The sequence below is a fragment of the Colossoma macropomum genome, unplaced genomic scaffold (assembly GCF_904425465.1).
Source record: "Colossoma macropomum unplaced genomic scaffold, Colossoma_macropomum, whole genome shotgun sequence".
Lineage (NCBI taxonomy): Eukaryota > Metazoa > Chordata > Actinopteri > Characiformes > Serrasalmidae > Colossoma > Colossoma macropomum.
This window is the reverse complement of record NW_023494805.1, coordinates 27867120-27882861: the sequence shown is the minus strand read 5'-3', so window position 1 is coordinate 27882861 and position 15742 is coordinate 27867120. Positions and strand designations below refer to the sequence as shown.

At 40.0% G+C, this 15742-nt stretch overlaps 1 protein-coding gene across 1 annotated transcript in view; it reads left to right on the top strand.

The window, feature by feature from the left end:
- Positions 1-5668: 5668 nt before the first annotated feature.
- nlgn2a (neuroligin 2a) overlaps positions 5669-15742 on the top strand; it is a 197439-nt gene continuing 187365 nt past the window's right edge. The window contains exon 1 of the mRNA XM_036597603.1: positions 5669-6277. The gene's annotated coding sequence lies outside the window, so the exon portion shown is untranslated. The remainder of the gene's footprint in view (positions 6278-15742) is intronic.

Here is a 15742-nt window from a genome sequence, read left to right as displayed (position 1 = left end):
CAGCTAGTCACAGAATACCCACTACATCATACTGTTCTACACCACTGCTTCATCTTCAGCTCAATGTATCCTGATGCACTGATGCATTTTTTCACCCCTAATGAGTAGAGAGTCATAGTGTGGCTCCTGTGTGTGTAGGAAAGTCTACATGTGTGTAAGTCATCTTTTTAAAAGCAAAACCCCTCCAGCGCCAGGGGGTTGACAGCAGCGCAGAATCCTTTAAGAAACTTCAAAGAGCCTTTTCACTGGTCACTTAACAAGAATGAGGCCGATCAAACATCGCTTCACAAAGAGAGATGAAGAGGGAGGAAGAGGGAGAGGGTGAGGAGAGCAAAATAAATGTAAAAAAAGACTAGAAGCCATAGAGGGAATTCTCTACAGCATATAGAGCTCCCTGGGGGTCTTTTCCTATTGGAGCTGACATCCAGCAGTTAGGTTACATGGTGCTTTTTGTGTTCGTGTGTGTGTTTCGGCAGCATGTTTGTGACTGTGTGGTTGAGAGTGTGTGTATGAGAGATAGAGGGACATCAGGTATCAAAGCGGATGTGCAATGTTAGCTTTGATTGGGCACGGATGTCACCGCCTGGTAGCGTGGGCCATTATCTTTGATGGCCAATCCTTATTCACTGAGAACCACTCATAACCTCTCAACTACCCTCCTCCATCCTCTCTCTCTCTCTTTCTCTCTCTGTCTCTCTCTCTCTCTCTTTCTCTCTCTCTCTCTCTGTTTCTCTCTCTGTCTGCATGCAGCCTAACAAGATTCCCCTCACTTGATTTTATAGTTCAAATAAGGTTTTGCTGGGCTATTCAGAAAATATTTGTTTAGAAATGTCAAAACACACACACACACACATATATACACACACACACCCATACACACACACACACACACACACACACACACATATAAACATTTTTTGGTCCATCACTTTAAAGAGAAAACATAGTCCAGTGTACCGTTTCTCATTCCTATTAGTCAGTTATTAATATTAATGGTTATTATTCAGTAATGAATATTAATTATTCAGTAACTATACTCTTAAAAATCAAGGTATCAAAAAGCATTCTTTGGTGCAATGCCACTGAAGAAGCATTATCGGTTTCTCAAAGCAGAGGTTCCAAAACACCAGGCCATGGATCGTTTAGTACTGGGCTGCAACAATGCAATTTCATATGTTTGTGTAAAATATTTTTGTGTAAAATATATGTTTATTTAAAAGGGCTCCTATCATGGAGAAACAGTTCTTCATTTTTTTAAATAACAGTGTTAATGTAGTGTTTATTTAGTACATAAACACTGTTAAAGTTTCAAAATGTGCTATTCATTCACAGTCCATGCATATATGGAAATGAAGCTGCAAAACCAGCTTGACTTAAATTTATAAACCTACATAAATGTCTAGATAACTAGAAGCCACAGTGGAACCCCACATAAGCATCATAAAAAATAAAATACAAGAGTGCAAATACAAGTGTAGGCTGTTGGCCCTTTAAATATATACAGCCTTTGTCATGTCTCCGCAAGGCCTTGTGCATGTGAGCAGGTTTCTACTGGATGTTTTCAGCTTATGGCTAGTTTAGGAGAAGAAGTCAAAATATAAGAAACGAATAACATTAACCAGCCTTTTCTTTGGGTTGCAAACAGAAAAAAAAACAAAGCCAAGAAGAAACTAAGAAGAAAAGCCTGAGAAATTGAAAAAACTTTTGTATGATGACAGCTACATAAAACACGGATTCCTTTAGTGGGAATGCTAATACAACAAATAAAATGTGTAGTAGACAGGAACAAGCTAGTTAATGAGGCACTTTGCATTGTGACACCACTAAAACAACACTGGCACATCGAAAATATCTGTGGGCCGTGGTTCTGTCTGTGGGACTGTGGACTGTTCTGTGGGAGGTTGGGAACCTTTGTCCTGAACAGCCTTTCAATGTTACTTTTCACAGTCGGAAAAAAAAACCTCAAAACACACAGTAAAAACTAATGAGCAGTGTGTTTCGACGTAACGTTTTTTCCATTTTACTGACTACTGGGAAAACAGTCTAAATTATTGTCTATGGTAAACAACCGTGTGTTACATATGCAGCAGAATCAGCTGAAAACACTGGAGGATTTGTTTCAAGAACTCTTCATTCAAAAGGAAAAATTTTATATGAATTTTCCACATGCAGATGTGTACCGTTTGCTTCCCAGTTCATAAAAACTAAGCTGCAAAACAGCGTGTTTTGAATTCATCGGAATTCAAACTGGAATTTTTGTCCATTCAGTCAGAAAAGCATTTGTGAGGTCAGGCACTGATGTTGGATGAGAAGCTCTGGCTCACAATCAATGTTTCAGTTCATTCCAAAGGTGTTTGAGTGGGGTTGGGAGCAATGCGCATAGTGATCTTTGCCTTGGGTGCACCTGCTCGGCCATGGAAAACCCATTTTATGAAGATCCCAACGCCCAGTTCTTGTGTTGATGTTTCTTCCAGAGGTAGTTTGGAACGCTGTAGTGAGTGATGCAACAGAGGATAGGCATTTTTTTACGTTCTTTGTTTTCAGCAGTTACTGGCCCCGTTCTGTGAGTTTGTGTGTTCCACTGCTCTGTGGCGGAGCTGTTGTTGGACCTAAATGCTTCCATTTCAGAATAATAGTACTTACAGTTGACTGGGGCAGACCTAGCAGAGCAGAAATTTCACAGAAGTCACTGAGCACTCCAGCCCATACTGCCAATATTCGGCCTTGGAGATTGCATTGCTATGTGCTTGATTTTAGACACCTGTTAGCGATGGATGTGGCTGAAGCTCCTGAACCCAATAATAAAGAGAGTCCCCCTACGTTTGTCCATATAATGTATCCACATATACAGCCTACAACAGTTTGGTCCCACCCATTCATGCTGACACTATAAAAAGTATTTAAAACCAGCAGCCAATCAGAACAGATGTCATAGATATATCAGTCTACACTGGTGGAAATTGGCCCTTTAAAGCAAGAGTGTAAGAGTGCACAGCTAGCTCGGCCACTGTAATTGACAGTGCTATCATCTATCATTTAAAGCTATGTGTGCTTTATTTTCAGTAGAAGCGCTGATATTGTTGACTCTGTTAGCCAGAACCAATCGGCTTTCGCATCAGTCTATCCCAGGTTGAGCTTGTTTTGTTTCCAGACACAAAGAGACACATACAGCCACAACCTCTGAGCCCAAACCACTGGTCCCAGCTCAGCCCAAGGCAGATGCTTAGATTGTTTTAACAGATTTAGATGCACCTGCTGCCTTCATGCTAGTGAAAACAGCCAGCATGAACGCAGATCCTTCTAAAGTTTGCCTGCATTACACTGAAATAAGCTGGAGATGATGGATAATGAGATTTTATAGTTCGGTTTGTTTTCTTTGCATATGTATGAGCTACCCTGTATTATTGTGTTTGATTTAGGGGTCCACTGCAATGAGACATTTCATAGCCTATTTAAAATGTCTCATGGACTTCACCAAATATCTCATCTCCATAAACAGCTTCAGCACAGTCAGCAGAAACTCAGAGCCACTGTTGGCTTCTGAATGCTGTCACACTCTCAGAAATTATGTGTTAATTAACAACATACTTTTTGTGCTATGACTCTTTCAACACATTTTGTATCAGTAACACAGCGCAGACTGTGTAATTAGAACACATGTTAGTGTTAGAAATCTTAACACACAGGAATAAAGCCATTTGTCATCCAGACCCTTAAAATTATGAAAACATTTGTAGGTTCATATTAAAAATGTAGGTATGGTGACAACTTTTTTTAATTTAGGCAAAAGCACAGCTTTTTTTTATCTGGCTTTTAATTAAAATACAGTTTTCATTAATTAATATATCTCATTTGTTTCTTGGTTGATTTAATTTTGTTTCTGCTTCATTATCATATTTTATATTTTTATTATGTGTATGCCAAAAGGTATCCAGGCAGCCCTAGCAATTAGTGAATTTGGATGCTTTAAAGGGGAATTCCACTGATTTTTCAAAATTTCTGAATGATTCAGTCATTGAGATGTAAACAAAGTCATTCAAAGTTTGATGAGAGATGGTGGAGTTAAATTTTCTTTACAGTGGTGGTGATAGGAACCAGGAGTCATGCTGCCCACAATATAGTCATTTTATTAACAATCCAAAATCTTGTCCACCATGAAGGGATTTTAAAAAATGCATTTTAGGTCAAAATATTGTTGCAAAACTATATAACTATATAAGTAAAACAATGTCTCAGGGATCAGGCAACGTATTTTAAACTTTCTGAGATATAACTTTTTTGACGCATTAAATGCTTCAGACGTCTAGTTCCTATCACCACTGCTGTGAACAACTCTGACTTTGACTTTTAAAACCACAATTACTTGTTTAGATCATAACCATTTAATTATGCAGAAATTTGGAAAAATCAATGGAATTGTCCTTTAAGGTGCACCCATTGCTGAGACAGATGTTCAACTATGCACACAGCTCATATAATCTCCAAAAGCATTGCCAATAAAATGTAAAACTCTGGATCAGCAGCACATGGGCCTAAGGTCTGTGCCCAATACCAAGTGTCGGCTTGGTATTGGGCCCCCAATATTGGGGTTGTAGAGCTGTGAAATTGTTGTCTCTGGAGTGATGGAGCTTCATCCAATACCTTTGCAATAAAAAAGGGGGGAAAACTCATTATTAATCCCCTTGACTTCAGAGAAAATGGTGAAATCTACTGTACTTTCTCACAGTGCATAGTTATGCTGCACCTGTCATAATGTTGTAGTTGGATCCTTCGGCCAATGTTTTATTCTGCTCAGGCGCAAAAAAGCTCCCTTTGAAATGGTGGCACTGGTCCAGTGCTGAGCTTTCTCTCCGTCTCTGTCTCTCTCTCTCTCTCTCTCATTGCAGGGCCTGTAATCTCCACAGTGAGGTTAATTAGGGATATGACAGAGGTACAGAGCAAAAAGCCAAATCCAAATCTCTCAGGTCAGATACAAAAGCATCAGGCTGTGGTGCTGGAACGATTTCATGATATGGTGACAGTCAACGTGATTACTGTAGGCCATGATTAATAAATTCCACTCTAATATCTATTCCATGTAATTGATGTTGATAACGGAGTGTCTAAGCTATATATAAGCCACCAACATTTGTATTTCTGGTTGGTTTTCAGGGATGATGATCATTGTGATGCACTTACAAAATAAAATGAACATTTCCTGCCCTGATTATAGACTACTCATAAATAACCCGCACACAAACGGAGAGAATATCCTGTTATTTAAGGGTAGAAAATGGGTAGAAAATATTCTTTTATTCAGCGGCTAAAAGTAGAAAATGGGGCCTGTATCGCTTTAATGGCCTCTGACGTCATCCTGATGCAGCTCGCCCAGCTGAGGACGACAGAGAGAGAGAGTGAGGGAGAGAGAGAGAGAGAGAGAGAGAGAGAGAGAGAGAGAGATTGTGGATAACATGCAGTTCATCCTTTGCGTTTTGACCGCCATGTAGCTGTGATCCACTGGTGATTCAGTGATTAGAGCGAGCAGCTTCTGCTGCCATTAAACACAGCAGGAGATGCTAGCAGAGTGAAAGCGGTGGTCCACCTGAAGAGGGGGATGCAAACTGTCTACGACATGGAGCATCACTGAGAGAGAGACACACACACACACACACACACACACACACACACACACACACACACACACATATACAGGGAGAGAGAGAGATGCTGAGACGAGCCAGCCAATGACGGTTGATCAGAAGAGGCCAGCATCTTCCCATGTAAGGCAAAGCTGCCGAGGAATGAAGGAACCGGGCGGTTTCTGCAGCCCGAATTAAACCTTTACAGACACACGGACACGCGGAGAAACCTGCCGGTGGATTTAAAACCGACAAATGTGAGTTTTAGTCTGAGAAACAGCGAACTGGAGCGGCACATCTGGCTAAATTAAACAGGAACGAAGCAGCGGGCTTGCGTTAGAACCCACAGCTAACGGCTCCGGCGCGAGACAGAGTCGGTTTTTTTTAGTGAGCGGGTTTAACGATACAGTAAACTCGACCCGTTTTCGCCTCTGTTTGTCGGGAATTTAGCTCCACAAACATTTAGCTCTATCTAATAGGTCAAAACCCGTTTGGTAGAGATTTAGTGCCGGGCTCATGTGAAAATGTGTGGAACTGAAGGAGGAGGAGGCGGAGGAGTGGTGTAACGTTAACTGAGAACCGAGGACGGAGAAAACGAGGGAAATATCAGCCGACGAGTGAACAAACGCGAGGATTTCTGCCCATCTGGTCATCTTCAGGTAGGAATACGTCTCCATAGTGCCAGAGCTGAACGTAGCCTTCAGCTTAGCAGTCAAGCCCCAGCATCACTCAGACTGCCTGTTAGCTGTGATCCCTTAACGTTAACAACTGGCTTTACATTCGGAATAACCACTTCATTCAGCTGCTGCTGTTTTCCAGCCAGCAGTAGCTGTAGCTGTTGTGAAGACTCCCAGGCTGTCAGCCTCAAAGTGAAGCCCTGCTCGTTATATCTGGGTTAGAATGAGGATGCTGGAAAAATTAAAAGTACAATGACCCATTTTAAACGTGACACTCACCAAATGTGCCTTGGACGTTCAAGCTGAAGGTTTTTCTTGTTATTTCGGTACTGCTTTTGTAGCTAGGTCCTTCACGAGTCCATGAAGCTAAATGGTAAATCCAAATGATCAGCTGCTGAGAGTATGTTTTAATCTCTGTTCTTTCGTGCTTGGGTGTAGGGGTGGGCAATATGACGATATGCTATCGTTACCGTGATAAATGACTTCACCAAACAGTTTTCTGGGTATTTTCATGGGTATGGTCAGCGTTTATTAACTTGTTCTTAGTATCTTGAATGTGTTCTGTTTTAGAAAATGGACAGATGATCTGATAGAAAAGCTCTCTCTCCATCTGTCTCTCTCTCTGTAGTTCACCACACACACACACTCTCACACACACAAACACATAAAATCTATAACCGTATATCAAAGACGAGTAATCTTCTCTGATGTGCTGATCGGCTCATGGGGAGAGGTGTAGAACAGCACGCACACACATGAACGCTTGTGCACGTACACACATACACACACACACACACACAGGAAGAATGGGCCACATTTATATGCTGTTCTGGTTTGTCCATTCCAAGCCTGGTGGATGGTGGAATTCAGCAGAGACAAGAAGATCTCTGTTCTTTGGCTCTTTCGCACTCTCTCTCCCTCTTTCTTTCTCTCTCCCTCCCTCATTCTGTCTTTCTCTGGCCCAAATGAGAGATATGGATAGCTTGCCGTGTCATTTGGGAGTTTTGTAATGGATGGACATAAGTGTGTGACTGTCCTTGCATTCGACTGATTTGTCACCAAAGTTGTTTTCCAACCACCAAGTGTGTGTGTCTGATCTATTTCGGTGTGGCTCTGCCTCCATTAGGTGTGTATTTGTGTGTTAGAAGCAGAGCCTGGAGGCCAGTGTTGTTCATTCATATGGAAACAGCAGATCGATGAGCTCTAATTGATTTGCAATGGGCTGATTAAACACAGGGAGACAGGTGGCCCTGTCATTGAGAGGATGGTGTGCATAGGTTTGTGTGTGTGTGTGTGTGTGTGGTTATTCTGTGGGGAACTCTAAGGCACACATCAGTCAAGTGATAAGATGCAAAACCCTGAGCAAATGGGTTCATTTGTGCAAAGGCAAGGTGAGTGTGAGTGTGTGTGTGTGTGTGTGTGTGTGTGTGTGTGTGTGTGTCTATGCTTGTGAGGAATCTCTGGTCCAGCAAATGGATGGAAAGCTTGTTGGCAAGTTTTCTGTGTCCCTCCATTATACTGAAGCCTTTTACTATTTCAGCACAATCCTGTCATTTTCATCACATTTCATTTCAGAGGCTTCTTTTTCTTTGCTACATGTGTGTAGGGGTGGGCAACATGCAATATGTTGATATATTTTCACGATTCACTTTTCTGAGTATATTATGGTTATGGTGAGTACTTCAAGGTCAGTACTTGTCAAACAATGGCATGAGCCAAAAAAACAAAACAAAACAGATTTAGACCAATAGAGCAACAGTAATAAGTGAAAAGTAACTGCACAAACTACGTGCTAACAAGTAGCTGGCTGGAGGAATGTCGGAGGAAAACTGAACAAATCTGATGCAATCCTGTAATAAATCTGTCCTGAAATAGCACACACTCTCATTGTGTGATGCTGTTTGCTATTTATTTCTTCGTGTGGATAAGCAGTGTTTGCGTAGTTTGAGCAAGATTGCCTACTTTTAGATGCTTGTCGTAAGTCAAGTGTTGCAATTAAAAATAGAAGATTTTAAAGGTTTTTTTTAATATTGGATCAATGTTGTTATTAGTCCATATCCAAGGTTTCGATATTGGTATCGCTTTCAGAAGAGAAAAAGTAGTGCTATCTCTAACAGGAAGTCATCCCATTATGCAATTGTCTTGTTATTTTTAGTTAATATTGACAAATGGTTTTTCTTCTGTTCCTTCTTACTTTGTTTTTGCAGATGTTGGAAAAAAGTATTAAAATTAAAAAAATAATTTATTTTTTCACATAAATTTAGCACTGCTGTTTTGCCAGTGCATTTTATCTGTTTCCAATTGTTCACAAACCTTTGATAAACAAAATATTGCGATACATATTGTTGTCAGGTATCGTGATGTTATACTGTTGTCATATTGCCCACCCTTACTTGTGGGTCTGTCCATTTTTCTGTGCATATGTGTGACTGTGTAAATGTGGTACAGGTGTACACCAGACAGGTGTTTGGTGAACTTGGCGCTGTCCGTGTTGCTGAATCTTGGAATGCTTAGAGTGATCACTCTCACACACACACACACACACACACACGCAGGATTGTGTCTGGTCATGCCTCTTAGATCTGCGCTGTGCTGAGAGCTGGAAGTTATTGCTGGCCACCATGCAAATGCACTGTAGGCCTTTTAATGAGATTTTTTTCCTCAAGGGTATGTGATGCCTCTCCTGCATGTGTATGTGTGGTGGAGTGACAGCAACCATGTGTGTGTATGTGCGTGTGTGTGGGACTAAATATCTCTACAATAATAGGAAAAGAGTTTCTGATATTGTGGGGACATTTAGCTTTTATTTCAAAAACATCAACGCATTTTGTTTTGCTTTTTGAGGTTAAAGTGGTAGTTTGGCAAAAAGTCAAATGGACAAAATTTACATGTATTGATGCAGCTTACAGCTGTAAACATGGACATAAGTATAGACAAAATTCTGTTTTTAGCAATGGGAAGCACTTTTGTCAGTTTTTATAAATGACAGTGTTATTAAGTGTGATAAACCACAAAATCAAAGGCTTTTTGAGATTACCTAACAACAGTTTGAGGCACACATGTGATGATTTAGGCATGCAGTTTGCATAATGCTAATTGCTAGGGCATTGGCTTCCATTACTTATTCACTCAGCCCATGTTCTGATTTGATACACAGTACTTTGTTTGTGATTTGGTATTCTCATAATATTTTAAACAAAATTCAAATAACCAAAAATGATGACGGTACGAGTACATGTTTTTAGTACTCACCGATACTGATACATACTGAGTAGCCTGTTTAGAATTAAGTAGTTGTTAGTTTAAATGAGTGGGAAGCACCTTAACAATTAAATCATCAAAATGTAGCTGATCTTAAATGAAGTGCATTAGCTAGCTATGTTGAGTTAACTACCTTGGAGTGAGTAGCGCTGCAGTGGAGTGAAGTGAGTTTGTTCCACACCAGGAAGGCACTTCCATGCAACTGTAAGTGAAGTATGTTTTATAGTTTTACTCCCTGCTCCTCATCTGTCTATTTCAACAACAGTCTTTGTAGTACAGTGACAGCAGGAATTGCATGCGAGGCTAATGCATCCGAGGAGCCCGCATTTCAAATTTTACGTCTTGTTGGAGTCTTTTTCTCCTTTAAAGCTATGTGAAACACAGCCTGTACAGACAGTTCTGTCAATAAACAATTTCCAATAAAGCTGCTCCGAGTACTGAGCAAAAATGCTGAGAAACTGTGCTATACCAGTTCTGCTAACGTGTACCACACTGTGCACTGAAACTAAACAGTGAAATACATGGGTAGGACCGAGTGGTGATATACATGGGTAGGACGATGAGTAGGTGTCTCTCAAGCCCATTTTGTAAAGACAATTTAAAAAATCAACATAATAACGTTTATACCTCCCAATACTATTAAGTCAAACAGAGTAAAAAAAGCATATATGGACTTTGGTACTGCGAAAGCTGGCTTTTTTGCCTCTGTTTAGCTAATTTACTTGTGACCCTTGTGACTTGTGATTGCTAGCTAGGTAGCAAGCTTGTTCACGGTTGCATTTATTACCAAGAGTAAATTCACTGATAAGAGTTCACTAAACAGTTGTTTTCATTTTTAAGATGATAGTTAAAAAGACACAGTTTGCTCTGCTCTCTTGCACCACTTCATGCTGTTCAGACAAAACCAACAACCTTTTCAGGGTTGCCAAATTGAGCAGGTCCCTGGTTAGGAAAATTTATCAGTGATGTTTTTCTTTAACTCGCAGTATTTTAATTAAAGTTTATTAAAAAGCTAAATAAATAGAATTTATACACCCCTACTCATTAGCTATATAGCCTTGTAGCTTCAGTTTAAAACTAAAGAAACAAACTCCAGACACCATGTCTTGGTTGATTTACTGCATTTTGAATGAAGGTAAAATTTAGTAAATTCGATTTTTATTGAACTGTTCCATACTGTTTCATAGTTAGGGTTGGGTTAATGCAGGTATGGCAGTATTTACCTGTGGTAATGCATAGTTCAAAGGAAAACTCCAACAAAGACATTTTTAGAGTGTATGTGTGTGTTAACATGATTTATGATGGAGTGATGGTGTTTCTGCCTGGGCGGATTACTGTGTCCTCTTTTCTTCTTCTGATTTCTTCCAGTCCTTTTGTCCACTGTGTCTTTTTTTCTTTATCTCACGGGCTTGCATTTTAAGGTTAGAGGAAGGTCGCTTGCTCTAAAGAAGCTTGAAGCTTTGCACGCCACACACACATACCTCATACACGCTCTCCTTCGGTGTGTGAAACACTGTCGCAGGGCTGCAGAGCAACCAGACCAAACTACCGAGGTGGACAGACATCATAGATTGCTCAAAGACATGAAATAAAAAGTTGTAGACACTCTCACATACACACTTTTTGGTGTGTAGACCTCCTACAGAGCAGCAAGATCTATCTCAGAGTTTAATGTGGCTTGGATGGCTGCTGCCAGAGTTTGTGTGACAGAGGATAAGCCTACATCAGTGACAGGGCTTGGTTTCCTCTTTGCCAGACAAATGACTGCAGTGTGTTCTGAGTTTAATCTGAAGTTGGTCTGGTTCATGATTAACAGCATGGGGACAAGTATACAGACACCCAGTTATATCTTATACTTCAGGATGCAGTGATATAATTTACGTTATTACTGTTATCATGTTTGATTACTTTACAATACTCTTTTCTGAGTATATCATGGGTATCAAAACTACATATGATGCGTAATGACTAGTATATTGGCACACATAAACCTTACAGAGACAAGAAGCTGATTGGATGTCAGCACATTATGCCATTATCTTATTAATTAATTGCAAACAATTGTTTGATTTTTCCTCCTGTTCCTTCAGGTGAATTATATCCATTCCATAATAAGCTTCAGACAAAGATAAATATCATTAGACCGACTGAGTATTGAGACAATCCCTTGAATTACAACCCCATTTCCAAAAAAGTTGGGACGCTGTGCAAAATGTAAATAAAAACAAAATGCAATGATGTGCAAATCATTTAAACCCTGTATTTTATTGAAGACAGGACAAAGACAACATATCAAATATTGAAATATCAAATATATGCCCATTTTGAATTTGATGCCAATAACATGTTTCAGAGAAAGTTGAGACAGGGGCAACAAAAGGCTGGTAAAGTTGTGTAATGCTAAAACAACACCTGGTGGTTAATTGGCAACAGGTCAGTAACATGACTGGGTATAAAAAGAGCATCCCAGAGAGGCTGAGTCTTTCAGAAGTAAAGATGAGGAGAGGTTCACCAATCTGTGAAAGACTGCACAATCAAATAGTGTAACAATTCAATGTTTCTCAACATAAAATAGAAAAGAACTTTTGCTTTTCATCATCTACATAATAACATTAAAAGATTCAGAGAATCTGGAGAAATCTCTGTATGCAAGGGACAAGACCGAAAACAAGTATTTGCTGGCCATGATCTTTGGGCCCTCAGGAGGGCTCAGAAACACTTCTGAAAAACAGAAAAAGTAGAGAACTGCAGACCTCGTCAACCCTTGTTCTTTGTTCTTTTATTCCCTTCAAAATGTCTGGTGTAAATTACCGCTTACAATACAGCGTCCAGTGTGAACCCTCTACACTTTAACATGCATATCTACACTGACCTTTTTTGTTTATTTTAATGTAAAAAAACAAAAAGGGCAATGCTGTAAAGGATGTATTTTTTCTTTCCATAAAAAAGGCTGTACACCAATGCACACCAATAACTTTTCATCAAATTCAAATCATAATACACTATTTCCTCTTGTGCTTAGAAACACAAATGTAGTATCAGTGGAATATTTGGATCCACACAAAATTTCTGTTTTTTTCAGTGAGTCGCAAGTGGGAACAAATCATATAAATAACTACAAGCTTCTAAGTTTTGACACCTTAAGTTTTTATTTAGGATTGATGATTTTACATTTCCATCCATCTGTTCATTTAGGCATCTGTTTGTCCATAGTAACACAAGGGAAGTCATCTGTAGGTCAGTCAGGTGTCTGTTAGCCCACAAAGGAAATAACAGCTGTCTCTGAAGCAGCTACTTCATTAAGAGTCACAGCTTTATCAATAACAATGTGTACTATTGATTATCTCTGAATGATCAGTATTGATTCTCTCTATGTACTCCTCTCTTTCATGTGCTCACAGCATTGCGGTCGCTTCCTTTCAGCGGCCCGCTTTCGTCTTCCTGCTGTTGAAGGGATTTGAGTAAATCCGGATGGCATGATGACGCCCAGCTAGATTAGTGCATTTTTTATGTAACATACACACATACACATACAGACAAATACACATGCAAACATACACACATAAAAGCAGACAGTAGCTTTTATAGGCCCATAATAAAACCGATGCCGCTGTTTCTGCCCTATCCACAGCTGCTTGTGTTCAGGTGACATGAGTTGCTCTGTAATATCACCATTTCACCCGGTAGATAAGACACAGAGTGTGCGCTAGCCTACTAAACCCTCGCCCACCTGTTCCACCGCTTTATTTATAGAAACCCAGAAACAGAGGGACGCTTTTAAGCCGAATGGCTACCCATGAGTGGTCAGACCCATTTTAGCACATTTTCACTTCCAGTAGGGAAAAAAACGGAAAAATTCAGAATACTCAAGCACTGATATGACATCTTGCGTCAACCTGCAGCGTTTCTAGCACTGGCATAGCTGCCAGCGGTGCAGGCAGTGCAATTGTACTGGGGCCTGTAGCATGGGGGTACTATGGTGACTGCACTTGCAGTGTCTTTATTGGACCCCTTATATCACTGCTTGTTCAATTTTAGCCCCATGACTCATGATTAGCTGCAAAAATGTGATATAATATTTTTACCACAAGCCTATATTAGAGCACCAGCTTGATTGAGCAGTCGTGACTAAACAACCAAATTGAATTGCATTTTTTCAATGATAGTGGTCATTTTTGTATGGAGAGTCTATGAGGTCCTAATTATGCTAGCAATCCTCCTCATTTACTTATTGTTGATTTTGTCCTGTGTGTTTTTCCTTCCTTTCTGTTTTCCTAACAATAATACATACATTTGCATTTCCAACTCTCATGTAGTAATCTAGTAGTCTAGACTGCGTTGTGGTGCTGTAGGAGAGGGATGTGGGTGGCTGCTTCTCTCTGTGTCCTTGTCTGAATGTTAATGTTTAATAGCAGTTCTCGGTGAAGAGAGCCACTGCTAGCAGCAACAGAACAAGCAAGCAGCAATGGTGACAGGCGCCCGTCACACACAGGCCGGTGTGGAGACTAATGAAGTGTTGAACATTCTGTCTGTTATAGTGCCTCGCTTTTGCGTGCATAAACAGGCGCCCACGCACACACACACTCACGCGCTTACACTACCATTCAAATGTTTGGAATTACTTGTCATATTAACAACCTTTTATGTTTTCTGCAACAGTAACTTATATAGAACATATTGAAATATTATAAACCAGACACCAAAGGTGCTTTTAGGCGGTTTTGAGGACAGCAATAAGTTGAACTAATCTACCTTGATATTTGATCATCACTGGCTCATATATGAGCCATTTTTGGATGTTAATTTAATTATGATTTCACTCTAATAGCTTTCTTATTTATTTTAGAATCATTTGCAGCTTTGTTCATCATTTTGAGCACATCTAAAATCATGTGTTTTCACAGCTTCCTAGCATTCTAATAACTATACATGCATCAAACTAGCTTATTGTTAAAACACTGATGCCAAACTGAAGCTCTAAATCTCTGTCCTTACAATGCTTCAGTTCTGATTCTTCAGATGATTCAGCGCATTGTGAAATCTCAAAATTCACCACAATTTGTTTTAATTTGATTGGTGAATTTCACAATTATTTTTAAGAATAAGGAATACACAGGTGTACCTTGAGAACTTTACACAATACTGGAACAAATGTACATACAAATTCTGATTTACCTTTTATTATTAAAAAAAAATCTTTTCTAAATCAGTGCTTTCAGATGAATGGATCGATGCATTGTTAGACCTCTGATTCTAAACTTTTGAATGGTAATATATATCTGTCTCTTTATGGCTTGGTGTTGTGTTGTGAGGTTGCTCTGTGTCTGACATGCTCTGGTCCTGGTTGGCCGGTTGGTTGGTTGGTTGGTTGGTTGGTTGGTTGGTTATGTAGGTTATGGAGGCTAATGGAGGAAGCAGGCTGGGCTGTGCAGTGGTGCTCTCCTGGGGCTGCTGAGCTGATTGCTGAGCCTCTCTCACACTCTCACGCTGCAGGCTCTCTCTGCTCCAGATTGGGCGCGGCGGTGTGCCGGCCGCAGGGGGGGCACTTGACCTCGGCCTGCATCAGCAAAGAGAGACAGAGAACCCCTACACTGCACTTAGATCAGTGCTGCAGGTGTTTTCCAAACAGCCGCACTGGAAGAGATGTGGGTGGCTAATGGAGAATTTAACCCCCACTTTCTTTAACTCAGAGAGCTCTCTCTCTCTCGTTTTCTGTCTGTCTGTCTTGCTCTCTCTTACCTTCTTTCACTCTCTCCTTTATAACAGTGAGATTTAATACATTACTTTATCTCTCATCCCAACCCACCAGTAGTACTTCACTCTACTCTCAGTGCTTCTCTCATTAGAACTCACCAGAGAGAAAACGTGGGAGAAAGAGAGAAGGAGAGAGATGATTAGTGTTAGAGCTGTCAGTGGAAAAAAATTGTAATCGATTAAAATTGACCTTCTTGATGAATAGACAGTATTTAGTATTTAATTGACAGTTTGCATGGTGATGATGCATATTTTATTTTTTTTCCACTGACTGGAACAGCAATTGTATGCATAAACAAATGTTTTACTTTTCCCTTTTTTGGGGCTTCATAGTTTATTTTTTCCCATTTCTATATATTTTATACATAGTTTGTTATTGGTCATGGGTTAGGATTATAGTTAGTTTGTCTTCGTTTGGCTGTTTTTGGTTTG